The sequence below is a fragment of the Dermacentor variabilis genome, chromosome 10 (assembly GCF_050947875.1).
Source record: "Dermacentor variabilis isolate Ectoservices chromosome 10, ASM5094787v1, whole genome shotgun sequence".
NCBI lineage: Eukaryota > Metazoa > Arthropoda > Arachnida > Ixodida > Ixodidae > Dermacentor > Dermacentor variabilis.
In genome coordinates, this window is record NC_134577.1 from 85,575,545 (window position 1) to 85,601,385 (window position 25,841).

At 44.5% G+C, this 25,841-nt stretch overlaps 1 protein-coding gene across 1 annotated transcript in view; it reads left to right on the forward strand.

The window, feature by feature from the left end:
* Positions 1 to 25,841, forward strand: part of LOC142559317 (uncharacterized) — a 98,985-nt gene that overhangs the window by 23,314 nt on the left and 49,830 nt on the right. The gene's annotated exons all lie outside the window — the stretch shown is intronic.

Consider the following 25,841-nt stretch of genomic DNA (forward strand, 5'->3'; position numbering starts at 1 on the left):
CTCCGACGCATGCGCATCTTCAGCTCCTCCCAAGACACGTGCAAAGATCACATTTCAGAGATAGGTTACCGTGTGAAAACAGCCGACGCATGCGAACTTCTACTCCTCCCAAGACCTGTGCATCAATGTCAGTTTTTGATTAATCATGTTTTACCTACTCAATAGGTAAGCCTATATAAGCCTCGATAGGCGCTTACATATCGAGTAGGTAAAATATGATTAATCAAAAACTGACATTCATGCGTACATCTTGGGAGGACTAGAAGTTGCGCATGCGTCGGCTGTTTTCACACAGTAATGTATCTTCGATATGTTATCTTTGCACATGTCTTGGAAGCAGTTGAAGATGCGCATGCGTCGGAGGTTATGTGCGGCGATGTAGATTCCAATAATAAAGTACAGTTGGAAGTCCAGCGTCCGTCCGTGTCTAACGCCTTTTCCTTGTGTGCGCGTCCTTTGTGTTTCGCTGGTACCCGTTTTAAAGTGAGTGAAGCCGTCCAGGGAAACAGCACTGACATTTTTCACAGGAGTGAGCAACTAAATGCATCGTGTGCAGAGACCGACTCTTTTTGACATTTAGACTGCTGAGTAAAATGTTGGTTTAAGAAATTACGAAACAAGACGTCCTCGCCAGAAGTACCTGTCGAGCTTGAATGCCAAAGTACACTGCAGGCCCTCGCCAGCGCTCACTGTATGTAGGACTACATTGTTCGCGAACGAAGCTTTAACAAACTCATTTCAAGGCAATCCCCAATGAGCTGATAAGTATGTGTTTTGTGCAACTAGAATGTTTAAATGTCCGCAGAAGTTCCTTGACACCTCGTTTGGTTAGAGATGTATTTTGTGCAAGCGTTTTGACGGTGCACTAGAAGACAAGCTTTATTTGCCCATACTTTTAATGTTTCTGCTGTGTCAGTAGAACAAAACCCTTATAATTGGCATCTGCTTAATAACCAAGGACTGTTTCTTTGTGAACTGAAAAGTAATCTGTGCCATTATTTGAGGTTCTTCAGCCCTGTTGTTTTTGGCAGACAATGATTGTAGGTATTCTACAAAAAATAGGCACATCTTAGGTATATAGAAAAGTTTATTCCATTTAAATTTTGTTCAAAGAATTGAATATTCTGGTTGTCTCGTTGGCTCTTGTATTCTCACGGAATACCTTTCTTCGACACCATAAACTAAGTGATGAGAGTAATAAGACTGTTAAGTTGAAGTTCAAATGATCTGGTGCTTCACTATATGATATGTTCTCCCTCTATAAAATTTTAGTTTTTCTTGTTTAATATGGAAGAACCTGTTTGTTTTAAAAAGTCGTTTTCACACCCTACGAAGTCGCATGTTTGGACTCAGCTTGCTATCTAGTCATAGCTGTAAAATCTTAGTGTGATGTGACAAACGCATCCGTGCGAGCAATGACATGACAAGTAAGATACACGTTTTATGCGTATTGAGGTGGGTACTTCTACATCTCTTTGAACGTCTTTCAACCGTTAGCAAATGCGAAGTTACTGCTCAGCGCATGAGGCGCATGCATTTATCAGAACATCCTAGAACTTTCTCGCCCGTTATATATCTCGTCTACGTTGTATTTAAACCTTTTGTGATCAACGTGTACGGACGACGCGAACAGATATGTGCATTCTTAAACGCCAGCGAGACGCAGCGATGACGACGGAATCTTCAACGAATCACGCGGGAATACCCGACGCCCATTAGGCACAATGCAAATTTCATGTCACCAACATATGTGCTAAAGCGTTACAAACGCGCGGTTACTTACGTCGAAATTTGCCTCATTGCTCAGCTCATGCACGCTAATTCGCGTATTTAACTTTCGTCCGCCCACAGCTTGAATTTGCTTCATCCATCTGGTCACCTCATCAAGAGCATCTAATCTCAATGCTAGGAGCGGTACAAAATATAGCCGCTCGATTCATTTCATGTAACGATAACCGTCATTCCAGTATAACAAAAATTATGCTAGGCATTCCACTCCAGACATTAAGTATTCGTCGTTCTGTTGCTCTTTTATGCTTAATACTCAAACATGTTCACAGCGTAACGCCATCCCCACTGCCACTTGAAAAACCATTACGTACATCCAGGCGCCTTCCTAATCACCTCAGCATCAAACGCATATTTGGTTAAACTAAAGCTTTCGATTCCTCCTCTTTCCCACAAGCCATCGCACTTTGGAACGATCTTCAAGATGCCATTGTTTCAATCACTAACCGCGAACATTTCTATGAGCACTTATACACTCATTTTGCAAACTGAGACTGTATAATGATGCATTCTTTTGTTCTGCTTACTGTTTTCTTTGTTCTTGTTCATGCTCATCACGTATTTTATTCTCTAATCCCCCATCACTCAATGCTCCGACCAGAGCCGGTGATGTAGTTTTAAATAAACAACTTTCTGGGTGACGGACTCATGTGCCCGACATTATCTTTCTGCGCGAGCATAACTTGTTTTGCGAGGTCAGTTACGCCCAATAAAGATTATTTCGTTACTCAATGTTCTTGCTGCTGTACTGATCACCATTACAACATATCTTTTAAAGTTGCTTCGTTGTGTCCGGATACACCCTGCAAGAGCCGTGAATACACCTTGCAAGCCCGCTTCTAACTAGCAACAAGAAAGTTAAGATCTTTCCCGAACCGCACAATGTATCCTAAGGACGCAACACTTACTTCAATGACATCCTTGTACGTACCAAATTAAGGACAACGACGAAGCCAACATCCGGTGCCTGTGGCCACATCAGGTGCTCAATAAGCAAACATATTCAATCTAATACTATAGTAAAAAATACAGCGTTGGATTACCTTAACAAGCTAGCTTTGAGTTCAACCTCCGGATCAAGCAACGTAGACTACTGTCTTGAATGTAACAATTCTTACACACAATGCATATACAAATAGCTTGGCGTACAACTAAACCCTAACTTTACGTGAAATAATCACGTTGACCACAGCCTGACATCTGTAAACCGTTCGCTTTGTTTTTAAACGTAACCTCAAACACGCTCCCATACACTTAAGCAAATTGATATACACAACACTAATACGCCCTAAAGTAGAGTAACCGTTAGCCATATGGGTCACTTATCAGGCATACCTGATAACTGACTTAGAATCCAGGTAAAACGGTGCTGTATGCGTCATCTTTACAGATTATTCACCGCGAACCAGGCTATCAGCATTAAAAATTCGTGCCGAGCTTGAAGCCTTGTCCGTTCATCGTAATATATCCCGTTTAATACTATTCCTTAAGCTTTACTATCACGTATCTCTTCATATCGAATAATGTTTGAACCCTCAGTCATTCTTGCAAACCCAAATGCATCATGTGTCGTTCCCTGGCATTTAGTCAGTCACCTATACCTCGCATCGCGATAGAATGGAATATTCTGCCATCGCACATTGTCACGGAAACAAACGCCTCGAAATTTGCAGGCGCTCTACGCACTACCATTGCATACCTAATATATAACGTTTCACTCTTTGATGTGTAAACTGAATTTTTTTTTCATGCGCGGACAAACAAAGTCTCCGCACCGTTGTCATATTTTGCGCAAATCATTTAAAGTTGCTGTACTGATAACTATTTTTTTCTGTGTTTTCACGTTGATGGACTGTAATTATATTTGTCGAAGTTTTGTTTTCGTGTTGTATTTATATTTACGCACTGTTTGCCTCACCGATGTAACCCTTACGCTTTGTAATACATTGCCTAGAGGGCCCTTAGGGTTGTTGTGAAATAAATTATGAAATAAATATGTGACTCAGGACAACACACTTATACCAGTCTCCACGGCCATCGCGCACGTACAAATCACAATTTACATAAAGCAGTAGCCAACGACTTAAGTAAACATGTCCATACATTACATAGCAAGGCTATATGAATCGTACACTAATTTCTGTTCCCCTCGTGAGAGTAAATAAATGGAATTACACATCACACACAAGTTTAAATGTCTACACTCGATAGGAAACAATCTTGAACGTGGCAACTTAGAATCGCTAGAAGCTCTAACGAAAACCTGCAAGCCTCAAATCACTCAATGCATAAAACAAATTTTTCCACCAGCTAACCTCGATTCGTAATGTCAGCTATTCATCCGTTTCCAGTTCTTCTTTGCTTCTCCCGCACCACTCGATTTCATGTTCTCTTCCAAGCTATTGCTCGGATATCAACCATACGAGCTCCTTTCCCATGTACACCTGCCCCCTGCCAGATATTTCTGCCGTCACCCTTTTATTTTATTCCTCCGTTGTTTTCCTTTTCTCATTTTCACTCTTTTATTGTTTCCTTTTTTTAAATTAAATACTCACCGACACATTGCAAAGCCCAACCTGCCACAATACCTTTTCCGGCGCCTCGACCACACAAGCTGTCGCCATTTCTGTATACCGGCGTGACGATGCCTACGCTGAACTAATATACTAAGGCTAACGTCCCATGAAAGACCAGCTACCCCATTTATTGCCTCCAACACCTTCTCAATACCTTCAATACTACCCAACGCACTGCTGCTGCGCTTATATAATTCTTTCAAGTAATTTCTTTAACTTACTCGTTCTGTCACGACTTGAACAGCTTTTCTGAAACCACGAACGGATGCAGCCTGCGACACCAATGGCTTCTGTTCGGTTTTAGCGCCGAAAGGAACGCCTTAGGCACAAAGCTACCGCGGCGGGTATCACGCTAGAAACTTTGCAACAATTAGTCATAGATTTACTATGGCCAACTCTACAGGAAAAAAGCTTCTCATAGCGCGAATGCATTGAAATCAGCAGATGCAAGGCCGCCGCCATATTGCTACGCAGCACCGGTGCGCAGGCGCCGACGACGAGATACAATTCAGACGAGACGCGCAATCAGCGTGATACGGAGCCTCCTTCAGTACGGTGGCGTGATCCAGTTAAGGCGCTTGCAATCGCATCATTTAACGCACTATAAAAATTAGCTAAAAATTGTATTTTAAAGGCCTTGTGACGTTCCTGAAAAAAAAGAAAGAAATTTTAAGTCGCTTAAACTTTGGCTTTAAGTGTGGAATGCGGTAGCATTCAAAAATATACGACTGCTTCTCACGCTTGCCGTCAGCTGCAGCATATGTAACCCTAATGTTTACCGGCAAACGCTGACGCCGAAGGCTATGCGCGAAGGCGAGATTTCTGTAGAAACGCATCCTCTTGCGTAGGCGGCGATGCGGTACGATGCGGTTGAGTGTAGCGCCATCTGGAGGTGTTGCAAGGAAACAGGTGCGCCACTCCGTGGCCTCGCAGATTTGCGCGCGCGGCACGCGGTAATTCTGGACGCGGTTGCCGGTCTATCTATGGTAGAAATGCTGGAAGATGGGATTGTGTTTCATTGCTTGCGTAGGAAAATTGTGTTTTCTCATATATTCGATTTACAATTCGACGCTGTCATGTCTGTAGCTTTTGTGTAAGTTGTACTTTACAATTTTTCTACCTTATTTTACATTGAGAAATTCAATTACTTTAGTACTTTGTTAGCGCTAGACGGAAGGTGTGCATAGTTGGGTATGCGTGATTGGGTTTGCATGGTTCGGAGTGATTTTTGCCGAAAAGATGGCGGACGAGGAACGCGTGACGGCGATATGGTGGCTAGAGGGGGAGGTGTCGGCATCGGAGCGCCGCAGAGGCAGCATTTTTTCAGAACGATGCGGCGGCGCTGATGTCGGCTCCGAGATGCCTCCCGTACGCTGGCTACAGGTCCGCTGCGGTTATTTGGTTCCGCTGTGAAGTGCTTTCCCTCTCCGTGGCTTCTTGGGGCGCAATACGCGCATCGGAAAATCATTTTAAAGTCTAGGCGACTTTATCACTGCAGCTGGCCTAATGTACTATGTACTAAATTTGGTCATTTTATCGCCGCGCTTTAGCTTCGCGCTCAGCGCAACACTTGTGAAACTCATAATTGCACCAAACCGAAACTTCCGCAGTAGGTGGTTGTTTGTAGTTTGCCAGTGCCGCTTTAACATTTTAAGGGACTATTATGGGGTGCCGTATGCAGTTCTGTCTGGCGTGACTTTATTAGTGTCTTGCGCTACAGTCGCTTACGTCCTAATCGTCTACTGGTTGGTGCGCGCCTCAGTTGAAACGGGATGCTCGAGTGAACCATGATTATTTCAAGTTTATTTAGTTTTGCAATGAAAGGTAGACCTGTAGGCACCAATGGTCAAAACTAAGCATAATGAGGGCGTTAAGGGAAATTTGGTTTCCAATATTAGAAACCTGCAAAGAACTAAGTTCCCGTATTTAGTACCGCTCAAATAATGCCAAAAAGTGCCTTAAAAAGAATATTTATTGGTAATAAAATAATACACACGACTCTATATACATGGTTGTTAGCTCTCAAACAAACAATATGACATGAAATGGAGCGCAAATCCAATATATAATGGAGGTATATACCCAGAAACGGTGAACAAGGTGCAGTGCAAACAATAATTTGGCGGGTGGGAAATTCGGTTCAGATATTTCTGGGCATACAATGTGATGTGAACAATTCCTGTTTTACATATACAAACGCTTTATGATGGTCTTGCTGATATAAACTTTGCAGTTATGCAGTCTTGTTGTGCGCCTCAACTTGAGGTACTTAATTTTTTCTCGCTTCCCTTGCTTCGATGCGTTCTCTCCTGCGACAAGGACGTGCAACCTCATGATGAGAAAAAACCGTATCACTTGGCTGGTGATTTCTACGCTATGATGCGCACAGCCAACCATATCCAGCTTATTTATTGACAGGAAATAAGGCTCATGATGCTGTCAGCATTCAACTTGTTAAAGCTGAAACAATGCGTGAAGGCATCTTCCATCGCAGCAACCAAGTCTGTTACTGCCTGAGATGGGTAAAGTAGGCCACCTCTATCCATGTGGTTGGTAAGGCACGACTCTTTCGGAAGCAAGCGCGAGTCTTTTGCTTGAAGCAACAGCTAGAGAACACTATTCGCACTTTGTTCTCATTAGCATTTTCCTGGTAACATACCCGCTAACGTTGTAGGGTATGCGAGAGTCGCTATTTGATCCCACCATTTCACGATGATCTGGCATCGCATCACAATGCTTTACCATCTCGTGAACCTCATTCAGGGGGCCCACATCCAGGAGATCATCCAGCTTACTCTGCATACCGACCAAATTTTTCCAGAGGCGTGGGTCAAGAAAGCTACTCAGAACTCCTTATGACAAGCAAAGAAAACGGGGAAGGCGAAGCTAACCTCACCACAGACTTCACGACGCGCGCTTGGAGCCGGAGAGATTGCTCAAACACATCACGCTAGGCATCTCGGAGAAGACGAGCGCGCCACCTGGTCGCTGTCATGAAAAAATGCCGCACCGCCATACGCGGCGCAGCCCAGCCGATGCTGACACCTCCCCCTCTAGCCGCCATAACGGCGACGCTAGATTTTCTACGAAGTGGGACTCTACCGATATCTCGTCAATAGCCCTACCTAGCTTTGGCATTGCCCGTACGCAAGTGCAACTCGTAAATGATTGTTTTTGAATAATATATTAAGGCGAAGGCACCAAATCTGTTTGAAGGCCGCGTGATGAAGTACAGAAAGTATCACGTGACCAAGGAAGGCCAGATGTGAACCAATGTCCAGCCATGTACAAATTAACGATTATTAGAATTAATTAAGGATTGATTAGTGAATGTATTGAGGTGGATTAGGATGGATTGAAGTAGATTAAGGTGTATTAACGGGGCTAAAGGTGAATTAGGGTGGATTAAGGTCAAACACTGGGGATTAAGGTGGATAAAGGAGGATTAACGTGGATTTGGGTGGATGAGGATGATATGAAGATGAATTAGGGTGTATTATTATGAAATAATGTGGATTCAGGTCTATTACGGTGGAAGAAAGAGGACCAACGTGGATTAAGGCTTATGACAGTAGGCTTTACAAGGCTTTTGTCTTCATCTATCTTATAGAATAGCAAAGGACAATTGGGAATATTTACCCCCGTATTCAGAAATGCAACTTAAGTCGAAGCCCATGCTTGACTTTATTTACATGACGCCTGGCGTTAACGTGCCCAAAGGTGCTTCGTGCGTTTCCTTCGGCGCATTCGCGATAGGTGCCACTTAGATCAAATCAAGCGTGGGCTTCAACTTAACTTACATTTCTGAATGCGGGGTTTAGTGTCGCAAAATTGAGTGACATATGGCGGTACCTTAAGAGTTGCCGTTTTGTAGCACAGATTTCTCAAGCGAAAAGCTTCACTACGCTAGTCAACACCGCGCTTCGCGCGAGCCGGCGTATGTCGGAATTGGCTCCGCAAGCGTGTTCGGAGTCGGCGCAGGTGGCCGCCGCCGGTGTTCTTTCGTCGAAGGGGCCTGGATGAGGAGAAAGGGGGGGGGGGGGTGAGGAGCAGAGGCCAGTTAGCTGGCCTTCGCTCCGTGGGAGGCCAGTGGGCTATCTTCTTTTTGGAACAGAGAATAACAGAAGTGGCAAACAATGGTGATCGTGAAAAAAATACTAAAATGAAATAATTATATCAATAAAACAAAAAAAGGAAGGAAAGCAAAGACAAACACAAAACACAAAACTAAGTGTTGCTGCCTAAAGCTTGAAATTTAGCATAGCAAATAGATCCTAAAGCTTCCTTTGAAACGTGTATCCATATCGGTTACGATAGTCATAACAGTTGTGTGATACAAAGAGAAATAACTAACGTGCTTGAAGTGATGCCCCTGCAAGGTGCTATAACCTGCTTAAATGAGGGTGTGCAAATTGTGGGAAATGGAGATAAACATCGACAAGACCAAGCAGATAACGCTTTCCATGCTCACTAATACTCCTGCAAATGCCGGCATATTTGCAAAAACTCAGTCATTTAAGTATATGCGTGCGCACTTCTAGTCTAATCTAACGTGTAACGTTCACGTATAGCATATAAGAAATAATGATTTTAAGAAATTAGGTATTTAAAGCGTCGTTTCTCGGGGGCCAATGCTGAAACGAAGCTACATGCCTAGTCAACTCTAATTATGTTAGCTTTAGAATACGGTTCCGTAGGTATGGACTCCAAACACCGGTGATCATTCAAGCAAGCTTGATTCTGTGCAGAACAGCATAGCCAGGTTTATTCTATGAATATATTCATCTTATCGAAGTGTAACGGGCTCAAAGGGAAGCCTTACATCTATAATATTGACACACGACGCACGACATCTGGTTTGTCATTGTCTCGCTCGGTGTGCTACAGCAATATTGATTTTGCAACAAGCAATATCCTGCCGGCGCATCATATCTCTTCACCCAGAGATCATCACCTGAAAGTACAGCCAATTCTCGCAAGAATATTGAAATATCATAACTTGCCATTTTTCTTGTAAAAGAGTGAAATGATCTGCTGCAACAAACGGGCAACATTACTAACGTGTCATTCATTAAGAAAGAATTGCTGATGCATCTGGATCGAGTCAACATTCAGTAACCCTAATCCCGTCAATATGCATGAAATTATTATTTTCTATGGTATACTTCCTGGTCGTGAGATGACATCTGAAGGGCTCTTCTGCTTTGATTTGTGAATGCTCCATATCTGGATGTTTTGATTCTGGTATCTGGATCTGGATATCTATTCTACCGATTATATTTTATTTTACTTGGTGTCTGTAACCTTGCTCTACCCTATGATTGTTTAATAATCCCGCCCTATGTAATGCCCTCTAGGCATTTGGGGTATTGAAATAAATTTAAAAATTGATAAATATCTTGAGCTTATGGATGAGGTATGATTTTAAGTATTTTCTATGTCGAGCAGAACGGAAATTTTACTGTAGGATGTAGAGTTTCAGTTTATCAAAGTTATGACCTGGTTGTTAGAAACGCTCGGCGACGGCTTTGGGAAGCTTTTTATCTGTATCCGCGAGATGTCCGTTCAGTCGGACATTCATTGACTGCCGCGCTTCATCAATATATTGTTTCTTACAAATGAAACAGACAAACATATAAAGCACACCAGAACTAGTGCAAGTGAAGCTAGTTTTCACTTCATGTGTAAAACTGCTTGCGGTGCTCTTACTTTTAATGTAACTTTGAAGGTGCCTGCAGGTTTTGCATCGGGGGCGACAACATTCTTTTATTATGGGTAATGACGTTGGCTGACTTTTGCATGCATTAACTTGTCTTTAAGGTGTCTGCTGCGGGGATAGCTAATCCTTGTTACTAGTGGGAACGCTTTTCTGAGATGCTAGTTACTTCACAATATTGGGTAGTGTTTTCATAGGATGTTGTTTATGCTGGGGTGGGCATCAGAATATTTTGTTCTAAAGCATGGTGGTCTAAGATTATAGTGTAGGCTGTTTGTTTCAAATTTCGACTGCCTCTCCAATTTTGACAAGACGTCATGAGTTCTATCGAGAGGAACTTTCGGATAGTTTCTTTCTGCTGGTGCTACATCATGGTCATTTAGGAGGTGGATGTAATCTTTGTCTTCGCTGCAAATTCCTCTTAGTCCTTTCGCTCGTACGAGAAAATTTTTTTGCTTGCAGTGTCGCTGGAGATGACTGTTGTAGCCTAAATGTTGCTGGCTATCATACGTTTCCGGCAAAATGTCGTTCTGGGTTTCTCATTTCATATGTAGGCCGTTGTTCCGATGAAATTGTTTTCACTTCGAGACTGGTGAGAAGAGAATTTATTACTTGCGTGCAAGCGGTTGAAATGGCTTATTAGGGTGGTTAACATGCTTGTGACGTGTTCTCATGTTATAAATTCATCGTCAATGTAACGCAGATGCGTGTGCAATATCACAGGCTATTATTTTGTCAGGTTTGAATAAAGCTGTCCTATGAAAATGTTGGCATAAGCGGTAGCGAATGGTGTTCCCATGCTGGTGCTCGAAGTTTGCAGCAAGTGAATAGAACCAAAATCGAAATAGTTTAGCGAGAGAACTAACCTAAGGCGTCACAGGTAAATTTCAGGAGCGTCTGGTTGGGGACACTGAGGGATATTGATTCGACTTCAATTCCAGCACTCACGGTTATTTTAGTGTGAAGGGCAGAAACATCTAAAGTGACTATAACAGCGCAGTCGTACAGGATTTCGTTGGCGTTAGTGCCGTCACAACATCAAGGAATTGGGGGGTGTCTTGAACAAAAGATAGAAGTGTGGTGGGTATTTTTTGCAAGTGGTGATTTAAATATTTAAACACTGAAATGGTAGGTGTGTTGTTTTTAGACCATTATGCTGACCTGGGATATTGCGGTAAATATTTCTGCTAGGGTAAACTTAAATATTTTAGGAAGAAGCTAAGGCGATCTGCTTCATTGTTCTTGGGCATCATGAAGCGATATTCAGACTGCGTGGTTAGGTCCTTGAATACCAGCGCCGCTATTGCACTTCACAAAGGATTTGTCAGCTGGGCAGCAAATGCACATGGAGCCAGAAGTATTGTGAAAAGCGCACTCATGCTACGTAACAGAATCTCCATTGTGTGCCGATGATTTTTTTACATAAATGCCTTAAATTCTCGTAGCACGCTGAGCATATGGAAGCCATAGTCAAGAAAAATTTAGACAAAGTATGCGTAACTTTCGTCTTTATAAACAAATTTTCTTTCCTACTATTAAAAATGCTAGTCCTCTTTTTCTTTTTGGAACATATATCTGCGAAGCTGCTACGTAGCTTGATGGAGCCCAATGTTGGAGAGCGCAAAGATTTTACCGCTACACCCATTACATCAACTCTGCGTTAAAAAAATGCACACACTATGGCGAAAGAATGGTTGCTTACCTCTCATTCGTGTGAGGCGAAAAATATTCATAATATGATGAGAACTTGAATTGTGTAAACTGTGTAAGGCTCATTGCGTATATTTATTTTTAAATGACCAAATTATAAAATTTTAGCTAACGTTTTTTGTAGAGACTCTTTATTAGAAAAACAGAGAATTTTGGCGGCGCGTATACAACCGCAGGCATGCTACTGTGTATAGGGATGGGGAATGGGATTAAAGGATTTCAGAAGAAAGTGGAAAAGAAGAGAATAAAAATAAATATGAAATGTGCAAGTAGACGTGATACTGATAGTTACAGGTGATGGCGGGTAAACTTAAGCTTTTGTATGTGAAATGTAGAATATTTAAAGCTTTCCTATTAGACCGATTTCTGAAAGGTATTTGAACAATAAATCCAAAACCCTCCGTTGTTATGAAGGGCCGAGCTTTGGACCTAGGACGCTGGGTAATGTTAAAGGATCGTGTCAAATCATGCCGATTTGTTGCTCAAAGAATTGTCCCTCCACGCGATACGCGGTCCATTCTCGTAATATGTGTTCAGTTGTCTCTAAGTTGCCACAGTTATCACGCTAGGGATTAGTGGTAAGCCCTATGTGGTACAGATAATTGTTCGTGTTTGCCACGTTCAGTCGAAGACGATGGTACAATGTTTCTAAGTGTCGAGGAAGTGGTCCTGGAATTTTCGATCTTATTTCTGGGTCAATGTACCGTAGGAACGTATCTTGGTGAAGCGGCAGATTCCAGATGTAGTCTTTTTCTTGATAGGCATATTTTTTCGTCATGTTTGAAGCATCATCATCATCATCATCAGCCTGGTTACGCCCAATGCAGGGCAAAGACCTCTCCCATACTTCAACTACCCCGGTCATGTACTCATTGTGGCCATGTTCTCCCTGCAAACTTCTTGATCTCATCCGCCCACCTAAATTTTGCTGTGCCCTGCTACGCTTCCCTTCCCTTGGAATCCAGTCCATAACCATTAATGATCATCGGTTATCTTCCCTCCTCATTACATGCCCTGCCCATGCCCAGTTCTTTTTTTTTTTTGATTTCAACTAAGATGTCATTAACTCGCGTTTGTTGCCCCACCCAATCTGCTCTTTTCTTATCCCTTAACGTTACACCTAACACTCTTCTTTCTATAGCTCGTTACGTCATCCTCAATTTAAGTGGAACCGTTTTCGTAAGCCTCCAAGTTTCTGCCCCTTACGCGAGTACTGGTAAGACACAGCTGTTATACACTTTTCTCCTGAGAGATAATGGCAACCTGCTGTTCATGATCGAAGAATGCGTGCCAAACGCACCCCAGCCCATTCTTATTCTTCCGATTATTTCAGTCTCATGATCCGGATCTGCGGTCACTACCTGTCCTAAGTACACTTACTCCCTTACCACTTCCAGTGCCTCGCTTCCTATCGTAAACTGCTGTTCTTTTCCGAGACTGTTAAACATTACATTAGTTTTCTGCAGATTAATTTTTAGACCTAACCTTCTGCTTTGCCTCTCCTAGTTAGCGAGCATGCATTGCACTTGGTCCCCTGAGTTACTAAGCAAGGCAATATCATCAGCGAATCGCAAGTTACTAAGATATTCTCCATTAACTCTTATACCCAATTCTTCCCAATCTAGGTCTCTGAATACCTCCTGTAAACACGCTGGGAATAGCAATGGAGAGGTCGTGTCTCCCTGCGTGACGCCTTTCTTTGTTGGGATTTTGTTGTTTTCTTTATGGAGGACTACGGTGGTTGTGGAGCCGCTATAGATATCTTTCAGTATTTTTACATACGGCTCGTCTACACCCTGATTGCGTAATGCCTCCATGACTGCTGAGGTTTCGACTGCATCAAACGCTTTCTCGTAATCAATGAAAGTTACATATGAGGGTTGGTTATATTCCGCACATTTTTCTATCACCTGATTGATAGTGCGAATATGGTAAATTGTAGAGTAGCCTTTACGGAATCCTGCCTGGTATTTTGGCTGACAGAAGTCTAAGATGTTCCTGATTCTATTTGCAATTACCTGAATAATTATTTTGTAGGCAGCGGACAGTAAGCTGATCGGTCTATAATTTTTCAAGTATTTGGCGTCCCCTTTCTTATGGGTTTGAAGCATCGGATTTTGTAAAAGATGTTCTTTTGAAATTGTGGTATTGGAGTCCATTTAGGGCTGCTTTATCCGCTTTTTCATTTCCCGAAATACCGGCATGGCTAGGTATCTGAATGGCATCAGCAGTGGAACTTGATGCAATGCCCAGCAATCTTAGCCTTGTGGTGAATATAAGCAATATCAAATGCTGCAGGTTGATTCGAATGCTATCTGATAAGTCGCTGCATAGGGCATTTTCTTTTTTGCCCTGATGCCAGAGATATATGGCACGATTTCCAGTGGGGACAGTCTGCAAGGTATTATGTTTCGCGGCATAATTTGCGATGCCTGAGCAGGAATCGAAATAGACATGCTTTCGGTACCCTGTCCCAAGCGAGATGTAGCACGGGTTCTTTAAATATCCTTTAAAAAGTGGGTCTTCGTATGAATCACGCGTCGGAGGTCAATTCGAAGTGTCTCTTGTGAACATAGCACTTCAAGAGCCAGGCATCCAGCTTCTGCTACAGTTCCTGAGCTGGACGACCCCTTGGAAAAGCCTACACATACGCGAAGGTAGTTGTTCCGGGTTTCCTCAGGTTTTCACTTGCTTGTGGGAGACAATTTGTGCAGGATCGGGAGGTAATACCGTAGTGTTCTATCGACGTAGGCCCTATGGAGGAGCACCATTGATCAACATTTGCTGCCCCGCTGTGATTCGGCTAAAAAATGGAATACGTGCGATGCCGAGCAAATCTTGTCACTCAGTTTTTTCATTTGAGGCGACCACGTGAGGTTCCTATCGATCGTCACTCCAAGAAACTATTGCGTCTTGACGCTGGAAGGGTATGACCTCCCTACACTAGTGGGTATTTTTCTATACACCTCCGCGTGAAAGCCATAGCAACGCTTTTGTCGGGGGACAATTTCAGACCCCTTTGATTTAGGTAGGCCGATATATTTGCCAGCGCTCTCTGGAGACGTTGTTGGGTGGTATTGCGGGAACGCGCCGCGCTCCAAATGCAGATGTAGTCTGCATACAGTGTGATACAGTGTGATTTTGACGCCACGGGGGAGGTTTCTTCTCAGATGAATGAGGACTAAATTAAATAATACCGGGCTTAACACAGCTCCTTGTGGCACTCCCTTCTCGACGGCATAAAGCGCCGTGGGGCCATCCGGGATACACATGAAAAGTTGGCGTCCTTGAAGGCAGTCTTGAATCCATGCATAAAGCCGTCCTCCAAGACCAAGGGTTTCGAGAGCGTCAAGTATTGCTTTATCATAGACCGAATCATATGCTGCCTTGATGTCCTAAAATAATGCAGTAGGTGTGTTTCCACATACCAATTCCTCTTCAAATAATGGCATTCCAAAGCAATGACATTATCAATTGCGTACCTATTTTGCCGGAAGCCATTCATTTCCTCCGGGTAAACTTTTGTAGTTTCTAGGAGCCAGTTTAGTCGCTTGTGAATCATTTTCTCGAGTAGCTTCCCTGCGCAACTAAGCATAGATATGGGACTGAAGGAGGCGTAACTTGCCGTCTGCTACCCTGGCTTCAGTATAGGAATAACTTTGACAAGCTTCCATTCCGTGGGAACCTCCCTAGTTATGCATGAGGCGTTTTAGTACTCCAGAAGGCGTAGGCGAGATGAGTTGCACAGATTTGCGAGCTCTTCATAACTCACACCGTCATGGCTAGGTGATGATCGCTTTTTTGCATCGCCGATTGCTGCAGTGAGTTCTTCAGTTGCAACTAAGTCAGGAAGGGTCGATGAAGGTGGACTAGGCTGGTGACTTGCAATTTGCCGAGAAGGTTGTGCTCCGCTGCAAAGGAGCCTACAGTATTTACAGGGATGCGCGCTCATGTAATGAGAGGACGATAAAAGGATAAAGTTCCTTGCGAATGCCTCTGGCGACTCGCCAGATTTTGCTCAGCGGTGGTCGTTTGTCCAGTGTCCTACAAAAGTCCCTCCACCTTTTTCGGTTCAGTTTGGTGAGGTAACGCCGTATTTGTCTTTGTGCCCGTCGACGAGCTCTGAGGTCTTTGTTATTCTTAGTGCGTAGGGTCTTCCTTTCGGCAAGCCTTTGAATGGCAGATAGAGAGAGAGAAAGAGAGAAACAACTTTACTGGTCCATTACGAAATGAAACGCGTTAAGCGTCTGATCAGGTGGCTCCCTCTTCGCGGGCTCCATATGCTTCCAGGGCCGCCTGGCCCCTGTGGATCAGTCGGAGCTGGTCTTCCCGGGCGGGGCTGGACAGCATGATCACCCAACGCTCGTAAAGGGTGGGGATAGCAGGGGGTTAGTTATGGGTATAGGTGGGGGGTGGTCTATGGAAAAATTGCACTCTCCTATGACGTGCGGAAGGGTGCCTAATGCATTGCAGTGAGGACATGTGTTCTTATATCTCTCTGGGTATATTTTGTTCTGGAGGCAGGGGTGGGGAAAGGATCCTGCCTGGATTTGCCTGTATATTGTTTGTTCGGCTCTGGTCAAGGAGTGGTGGGGGTGCGGGAATGTCTTCCTGCCGTCCCTGTAATATTTGACTATATCTGTAATTTGTGATGGGTTGCCATCCCCTTGCCTCCTCCTCGTTGGCCCGGGAGTTTAGCGCTCGGGCCTGTTGATGAGCATATTCATTGCCCTCAACTGAGGAGTGAGCCGGGACCCAAACTAATTCGATTGCTTTTTTAGGAGGCGTAGCTTTACCAAGAATTTTTTGTGCCACAAGGGACACCGAGCCAGATCTGTAGTTCTTGTATGCAGCTTGTGAGTCCGTGACGATCTTGGTGACGTTTGGTTGCAGGAGTGTGAGAGCTATCGCTGCTTCTTCTGCTTCCTCCGAAGACGGAGTGTCGACTGATGCACATAACCTTTCGAATTCCTCGTTTTTAGTAGGCACATTACAATGCTTAGTAGCAGAGCAGGTACATTGTTTGAGGCAATGAGCTATCATCGGTATTAATTCTGCATTCGTAGTTGAGGCTCTGGTCCCTTTATCTACGGCTGCTGTGTTAGCTTCCCATTCTACCGACTTCAGTTTGACTTTTCTGGGCGACATCCGAAAATCAAGGGCAGCGATTAGGATCGGGTAGTGATCATTACCTCTAGTCTTGAAATCTCCGAACATAGGGGCAACTGGAATTGATGTGAATGTGACGTCAATGCAGCTAACAGTCTTCGGATTTTTCAAGTATGTTATGCTCCCATCGTTCAGGGGCTCTATATTGCATCTTGCAAGAAGCTTCGCCAGCTTAGCACCCCGAGCACATTTATGGTAACTGCCCCAGATTTCCTTATGTGCGTTAAAATCGCCACAAATGATATGTGGAGACTGAGTGCTTGTCAACAAGTTTTCCAATCTTGACATGCCGAAAAGTGATCCTGGTTCCAAGTGGACGCCGAGAAGGGTAAACACTTCAGCTGCAATCATTGAGGTTGCGCTGTATATTCATTCTCGTCATGCGGTGCTACGTCAATCACAAAGGCAGGCACGTCGTTTCGAAATCCAACGAGCAGTCGTCTAATTCCGTTTTGTCGTCTGGAGTGGTGAAAATACTAACCCTTTATCCTAAACTGCTCGTCGACGCGAGACTCGGAAATGACCATAAAAGATAATCGGTACACTCGCGCAAGATACTTGAAGTCTGCTAACTTCGAGCGTTAGCCGCGAGCATTCCACTGGAATATGGTACTTGTGCGGAAGTGTTTGTTGGTGTACACCACTTGGGAGGTGATTGTTGGCGAAGGCATCGTTATTACGGCGAAGAATCACGGTGTTGCGCCGTGAAAGAAGACGGCACCAGCGGTTCCAAAGCCAGGATGGCCTCTACCTCAGGGCCGCTTTTAAACAATGGACTGGTGCGGAGAATAGCCTTGATTGCTGCGAACATCATGGGAATCAGCATACTTGATATCTCATTTACAGCGCCACCATCTGACAGCTTTTCTCGGTTCTTCATGTCCTTCTGCTCCGACCTTGGGGATACTTGTTGTTGTTGTGGGCTTCCGGCTATATCACTTGAGGGCTTTGATTGACTCTTTGCAGATGAAGTAATTTGCTGGTTTTCTCTCACGACTGAGGCGAAGGACTTCGAAGCGCTGTCGCTACGCTGCACCATCTCGTGTTGCTTTTGGTTTGTAGATGTATGTATCACATCCGGACTTGGTGGTTCTCGTCGTTTCCGCACTTTTCGCTTGATTTGCTCCCTTGACCGTGCAAAAGTGGCTGATTTCTTTTTGGGACACCCTCCGTATGATGCAGCATGCTCAGCTTGACAGTTTGCACATCGAGGCTGGGACCGTGACGTACTCTCCCTATGCGTATGTGCGCCAGCCTATATCTTGCAGCGGAGGGGCGTTTACAGTATTTCGCTATATGCCGCTGTCTTTCACATCTGAAACATTGAGTAGTGGACCCTATGTATTTCGTCACGGGATAACTGCAGAATCCAAGCGACACTCGGTTTGGTAAAGCGGCGTCCATTGGGAATTTAAGGATGACCGAGCGTCTTCGGGTTGCCATTACCACGCCATCTTCGTTAAGGACGTAGAAAAGTTGCCTTTTAGCAGATATGACTCCTTGTTCGCTCAAATACTCCTTGAGGATATCATCCGAGTACTCAACAGGAACGTCCTGTATCCTCCCGTACGTGGCAGAGTAGGAGAATGGGACTCGAGCTTCTACAGGAATACCCGATAGATGTGTCACTGTCAGGAGGCGATTAGTTGCAGGAAGCGTAGACATTGTCACCATGAGACTGCCATCCTTGTCGAGACGATGGCTGAGTATCTTTTCTTAGGCTTTCGTCATGACCGCAGAAGCCAGAAGATTGAGGTTCACTTTACATAAGCTGCTGTCAGGCTGAGTTGGCTTGAATATAACAGTAACACCTGCGGCTCTTTTCTTTTTGTAAGAGACAGCAGCGAACGCTGTCTGGTCCATCTCTTCCTTGTCTCCTGTTGGTTTCATTGTCTCGATCTCATCTTCACGTAGCCTTTTCCTCGCATGCTCATCTTCTCTGTGGTCTACAGATGGAACATGGTGACATGATTGCTCATTGCTTGCGATGGATGCTATCAAAGCATCACGAAGGGCGGGAAAGTCTCGCCGCGCTGCTTTGGTCGGGTGCGCTTCGGGAGCCGCTTGCTGTGCTTCTCTCGCAGGGCGGTAACCCCCAGACCGGTGTTCGGTGAGAGAGAGACAGAAAAAGCAAAAATGAACTCTTCACTTGTTAAAAAGACTTAAAATTACAGACGGGCGTTCGGAAGCAAGCCTATCACTCGTCGTCTTCTTATTGCCCCTCCTATTCTTTAAGGCGCGTTAAAACATGCGTTTGCAGGCGCCTGAGCTATGTCACACCGCGATACTGCGGAAACGTCGTATAACGTTGAGCGCGCGTCTCGTCTGAATCCAATCTCGTCTTCTACGCGTGCTCGCCAGCCCAACGTAGTAACATGGCGCCGTCCTTGCAGTCACCGATGGGGAGCTTTTCCCATAGAGTTGGTTACATTAACTGAATGGCTAAACCTCGCAGACTTTCTCGTGTGATACCGGCCGCGGTAGCTTAGTGCCTAAGGCGTGCCATTGCTGAGCTCCAGGTCTTCCATTCAATTGCGGCCACGGTGGCCTAATTTCGATGCGAGCAAAATGACAGAAAAAAATCACTCGTGTTCTTGAATTTAGGTCCACGTTAGGGAACACCGAATTGATAAATTTACTCGATGATCCCCCTTTGTATCCTACCTAATAATAACAGCGGTCTTTCACCGTATAAAACCACACAGTTAACCTTCTAGCGTGATGGCCGCGTGAATCTTCAGAGGCGTCAGTTTCATCCACTCAAAAATTGCTTGAGCAAGTGCTCGAACTTTTTATACGGCATTTCTCAGCCCCGTTACCCAAGGTCTTGGGAAAGTTCTAGTGCACTCCGAGTTTGTACGCAACAGAAATGGGGCTTATCTTATTTTTAACGCATCGCAAAAATTGTATCTTTTGTAGCCATGATTATAATTGCAAGTAAAATGGCGCCCGCGCACTCGCCCTATTTTTATTTTTTAGGCACTGTATGTATCATCACCCATATTATTTGTGGAACTAAGGAAAGGGCCTAATAGTATTGCTTGAAAAGGAGGGGCTTGTTGTCTTTAAAGGGGGAGTAGAAAAGGGTAAAAAGACTATGACTTAATCACATCCATTGTAGTGAATTATGTATTCAAGCGGCACCGACAAGTTCTAAGTGGGCGTGCTTATATGGCAGTTTCTGTAAAAAAATTATCCATGCCATTCCACTCTGTGAAAGTGGATCCCCAGCATAGCTGTCCGTATTGATGACTATATTAATTAAATGCATGGTGAGTACAATATTATCGAATAAAGTCATATGCATTTACTTCGTGATTCTACTGAATTAACTTTGTTTCCATAGTGATCATCGCTTCATGGTCCCTACGGTAGCTGAACGTCGATGTTGGAAAGGCGTTCAGGAATCGTCGTCTTTAATATAGCGTTTCAGAAGGGGGTTCTAGAAATGCCTTATGCATTACACTGAGGCGGCGAATCCGGATGGGACCCCGTTGCTGGCAGCGGCGCTGTAGTCGCGCGAGCTGGCTGCCTCCGCTGCTTCGCGTACATGTTCGTGCGGGCTTGATTCGCGACGTTGATTCTTTTTTGGTGTTTAAATCTCCCGTTCGAGTCTGTTTCGCGCGCAGTCAGCTGAAGTCATGAGAATTAAGAATGTGGAAACGTCAAGGGCAACGACGCTGCTTCGCTCCCGGCATTAAAACAGGTTATCAGTGGACAGACGGAAAGCAGCCGTCGTTGTTCACCGCGCCCAAAGATGAAAAACGGCGAGTTTGGTACCGCAACTTGTACCGCCAAGACAAGGAACTCTATAAAACATGGTTGACTTGGTACTCTCATTTCGAATCATCGTGTCTTGTGCGAGACTATGTGCACATTTTAAATGGTGAAGAGGTGCGTATTCAAAGAGGAAAACCGGAGCTCCTGCCCGATGCCGTGCCATCGCTGCTGCCAAATTCACCTAGTTACATGTCCAAAAAGCCGGCGCAGCCAAGACCCCCATCAACTGCCTCATCAAGACGATGACATCCCGCTTTGCAGCAGAAGCTTTGAGCCCCTGCTCCTAGATGCTACAGACGCTGTAAGACTTCCTTGAATTTCTTTATTCTTGGTAGTAGGAATGTGCATGTACGTACAAGGCTGCGGCGGATTGCTACGACCACGAAACCCAAACATGGGCCGTCCAGCAGGTCTCGGCGACTCTTGAAAAACAAAGGCCGAGCGAAACCGACGGAACGTTGCCCCTCAGGGCGACCGACCGCGGGAGTAGCACGCGCTGGAGTTGAATAGAGACCACCCACTGAGAAGACGTCAGGGCGCGCGTCGCGGTGCCATTTAGTCATGGTGTCGTTCTCCAGGCGACTAAATAAATTTGTTTCTCTCTCTCTCTCTTCTTGGTAGCGCCATGCTGCAGGATTTGGGGGATATTTAAGCGATCCAACTGAAGATGGCCTAAGAGTGACGATATCCAGCACATTATCACTGCTGAATTATCCTGTCAGCCAGGGATTTAAGTACGTTATGACGTTCATGTTAAGCCAGGATCCGCTGGAAAACATTTTTCGTATATTCGGCTAATCGTGTGGGTCTAATGACCACCCAACACCAACGCAGTTTCGAGTTGTCGTTAATTGCCGGTACTTTTATAACCTTGCTAAGACAGTACCTGCAGCCAATGCTGCCCTTGATGAAACTAATGTAAAAATGAGTTCTCTCCTGAGTGCGCAAGACGCTTCCGCTCAAAAGGCCATGGTTGCTGCAATCGACCATCTCATTGAGGAAGGGAACATGGTTTCAATCGAGCGCAAGCTGCGTAGTATGCCTGCTGAGCACGGACAGTTGGTGGAGCAGAAGAGCGACGACCATGTAAAACATTACATGGCAGGGTATGTTGATGGAATGTCTCCGAAGCGTTATGACTGCATGCAATGCAAGGCCTTTCTTTTGGAAACCCCCAATACGGAAAGCAGGAACTCTTAGGACACTGTGACATGCGAGGGTTGCTACGTCCTTTGCCGGAGCTTCTGAGGGCAGTGAAGAAGTTTAAGGAAATCTTCACTGTGTTCTTCTGCCGAGAGAAACCCTGCACTGACAGTACACTGGATGTAATGTTACTGGTGAAGAACTTTCCTTATGCCGCTCGGAACTGAGTTCAAGTTCTATTTGCTGACTAGGCTCCACTGCTGTGTAAAAGCGCTCAATCAATCGCGACGAAAACGGCGTAAAATTAAACGGGAAGCCGTTGCTCGTAGTGCCTCTCTCGTAGCAGCCATGAACTTTGAGAATGAAGAGGCTACCCGTATTTTGTGCCAATAAAGAGTTGTTTGTGGCCACCACGAGTTCTCGTTTGTTAAGCTGCGTTACGAAATTTAGCTATCTCTGGTAACGACTACGACCGCGTAATAGTGGCATCGCCATAAGAATAATTAACTCCCTAGCTTTGAGATTATATACACATTCGTAAACCCCCAAAACCGCACTTAATGAAATAAAACATCATATCGGGCCTCTGTTTCTAATGTGTTAGTACATGCGCCGCAATTGTTCGGCTGACTTGAACTTGTGAATGCGATTGCTTTCTGATCAGCATGAAAATTCTTAATGGCAAATGAATTATGCAGATTACCGATTCTCGTGTTTACCTCTTCTATGGTGTTCGTGAGCTTTTAGTTTTAAAATCAGCCGCAGCGTTGTGCAGCTGTTTGTCTGCACTATCTGGGTCGGCTTTATTTTGAAAATGAAGTTGTAGGGTTTTACGTGCCAAAACCACTTTCTGATTATGAGGCCCGCCGTAGGGGGGACTCCGGAAGTTTCGACCAACTGGGGTTCTTTAGCGTGCACCTAAGTCTGAGTACACGGGTGTTTTCGCATTTTGTCCCCATCGAAATGCAGCAGCCGGGGCCAGGATTCAATCAAGCCAGCGACCATGTGCTTAGCAGCCCAACATCATAGCCACTAAAGCACGGTGGGTCGGCTTTATTTTCACGCAGTCTTAAAGAATATCCACCTTTCTCAGCGCCTTTAGGTTAATTTCAGAGTAAATATTCAGAAAACATGCTACGGAGCTGCGTGCTTTCCTTCTCTCGGCGCAACACCAAACGCAAACGGCTTTCTCGGCGTTACAAGTGCTCCGGGTTTCGCGTTCCGTGCAGCCCATGTTCTAAGGGCGCCATCTCGTGGCGTTGACGAGAGGTGCGGTAAATTGCCAGTGAATGCGTAACAGATGCTAATAATGTAATCTTTGAAAAGCCACAGGGGGGTTAATTGTCTAGTTTTATTTTTAGCAGCCACCAAATAACGCCTAAGCAGACGAAGTGTGTACCTGGCGGGGAGCGGTAGTGATGCGGATATGGCAAAATGTAAACTTCGTGCGTTTCACGTTCTAAAACAACTACCTGATTTTGGGGAACGCGGTAGTGGGAGACTACGGAACAATGGTGACCGTCTATTACCGTGGCCGCAATGCATGGATCATGGGCCTTTTTTTTTTCATTTCGGGCGAATGGAGATGCGGCCGCTTGGGCAGGGATTTGATCCACCGACGTCCTGCTTATGAGGAGGGTTATTCTGTAAAAACCCACCTAGTGGACGGTCCATTTCGGCCACTGCTAATGAATGTGCTGTTTGGATGGAGTCGTGCGAGCGAAAAGGAGACTTCCGCCCCAGACAATCAGCTGCGGTTGAAAAGGACAGTCCACTAGGCGGACTCTTAGAAAATATCGCCCTCCCTCCCTCAGCGCAACACCATAGGCACTAGGCAGGCGGCGGGTATGGCGAAAGTTTCAGCCCAGTACACGACTGCTGGTCTACCAATTACACCTAGGTGCCCAGGAGCGTTGATTGCTCAACATATTAAAGTTTACGGGTGTCTCTCTCGGCACTCTCTCTCGTTGCTAACTAGGACACCCACACCATAGGAAAAGAAACGGTGTGTAACATGAAAAACTTGGAACTGTGTGACTCGAGCATTGGTTTTGCGTAGGACCACATCAGGCATGTGATTTGAGCTGTTGTGAGAATTCCGACGCGTCACGTAGCCTTCGTGTGCTCGAACGCTAATTTGAACTCGTGTGATCCCTCACAAAATTTTTTTATAGAAAGTCCATAGACAGTCTATAGACATTTGTGTATGAAGTCTATAGACTGTCTATAGACATTTCTTCAGACTTGTCTATAGGCAGTCTATAGACTTATGGCCATACACTTTTTATAGACTGGTCTATAAAAAGTCTGAGCCTATAAACTGTCTAGACACTGTCTATAGACTGTCTATAGACTTATGGTCATACACTTTTTATAGACTAGTCTATAAGAAGTCTGAGTCTATAGACTGTCTATAGACTTATGGTCATACACTTTTTATAGACTTGTCTATAAGAAGTTTGAGTCTATAGACTGTCTATAGATTTATGGCAATACACTTTTTATAGACTAGTCTATAAAAACTCTGAGTCTATAGACTGTCTATAGAGTGTCTACGGATGGACTAAAATTCATGTTTGTAGACAGTTGTCAGCAGAGTGTCTATGGACAAGTGTATAATAGGCTTACAGTTCTACTTTTGTAGACTGAAGTCTATAGAATGTCTATAGATTACATTTGTCTATAGACATTTTATACACTTCAGTTTACAAAAGAACTATATACACAGCTCTACTTTTGTAGACTGAAGTCTACGGAATGTCTACAGAAAAATGTATAGTGATAGTCTATAGACATTCTATAGACTTCAATCTACAAAAACAGAACTTTAAAATCCGATACACTTTGTTCTATGACATTCTGCAGACATTTGTCAACAAACATGAATTTCCATTAATCAATAGACACTCTGTAGACACAGACATTTTATAGACAAGTCTACAAAGAGTGTATAAGGCCATAACTCCATAGCGGCTATTTACAAGTTAGTTTACATTTTTGTTTAGATGTGGGAACAAAAAGTTTTGAATGTATTTATGCATGCACACCTGTTTCTGTTCATCTGCACTTAGGCATTACCGTTAGTAGATTAATAATGCTCCTGAACCAGCTGTACTTACATATATGTTGCATAAACATAAAGAGTTTATATAGTGCTGAATCACGCGGTGCAAAAAATAAGAGAATAAGAGAGATTAATCATATTTATTAGGTAAATGCAGCTTTGGAGAGGCGTCCTCATTCCAGAATGCCTTGAGCTCGGGCCGCGTCCTGTGCCCTCGCAATCAGCCGTTGCTGATCCTCGAAGTCGGAGCTGGCCAAGGCTCTCTCCCAAAGCTCGTTAGTGGGGTAAGGGCTCGGAGGATTTAATGGTGCCGCTCTGCAACCCCCTACTATGTGCCTGAGGGACCCGGGCTCTGCGCAGAAGCGGCATTGCGGAGAGAATTGTGTAGGGTCTATGAGGTGATTTGTGGTTGGGTGGGGGAATGTATTAACCTGTAGAGCTCGGAGGAATCACTCTTGCTCTCTAGGTAGGGACTTGTGTGAGGGTGCATATGTTCTGCGGGTTAGCTTGTAGTATTGTGTGATGTCTTGGTACGAGATTAAAGGGTGTATGCGCTCGGGTTCAGATTTCTTGGCGTCGGCTCGGTGGGTCAGATCTCGAGCCACGTGGTTGACGACTTCGTTAATGCACCGGCAATGCATTAACCGTTCTTATTCCTCGATATAATAGATGAATTCCTTAAATTCATGTCTTATCCTATTATGGAAACCGACTAAATATTTACACTACTCCTTGGCAAGCATGGTCGCAGGCTCGCCTTCACCTTTGTGTCATTAGTGCCAAAGGTGCTGCAGGTGTATGCTGCAAATAAGTGGATGCAGCAATATGGGGCAAAAATACCAAGTGTGTATTCTTTGTATGTTCATTAAGCAGCTTAATATATTTGCTCAGACCA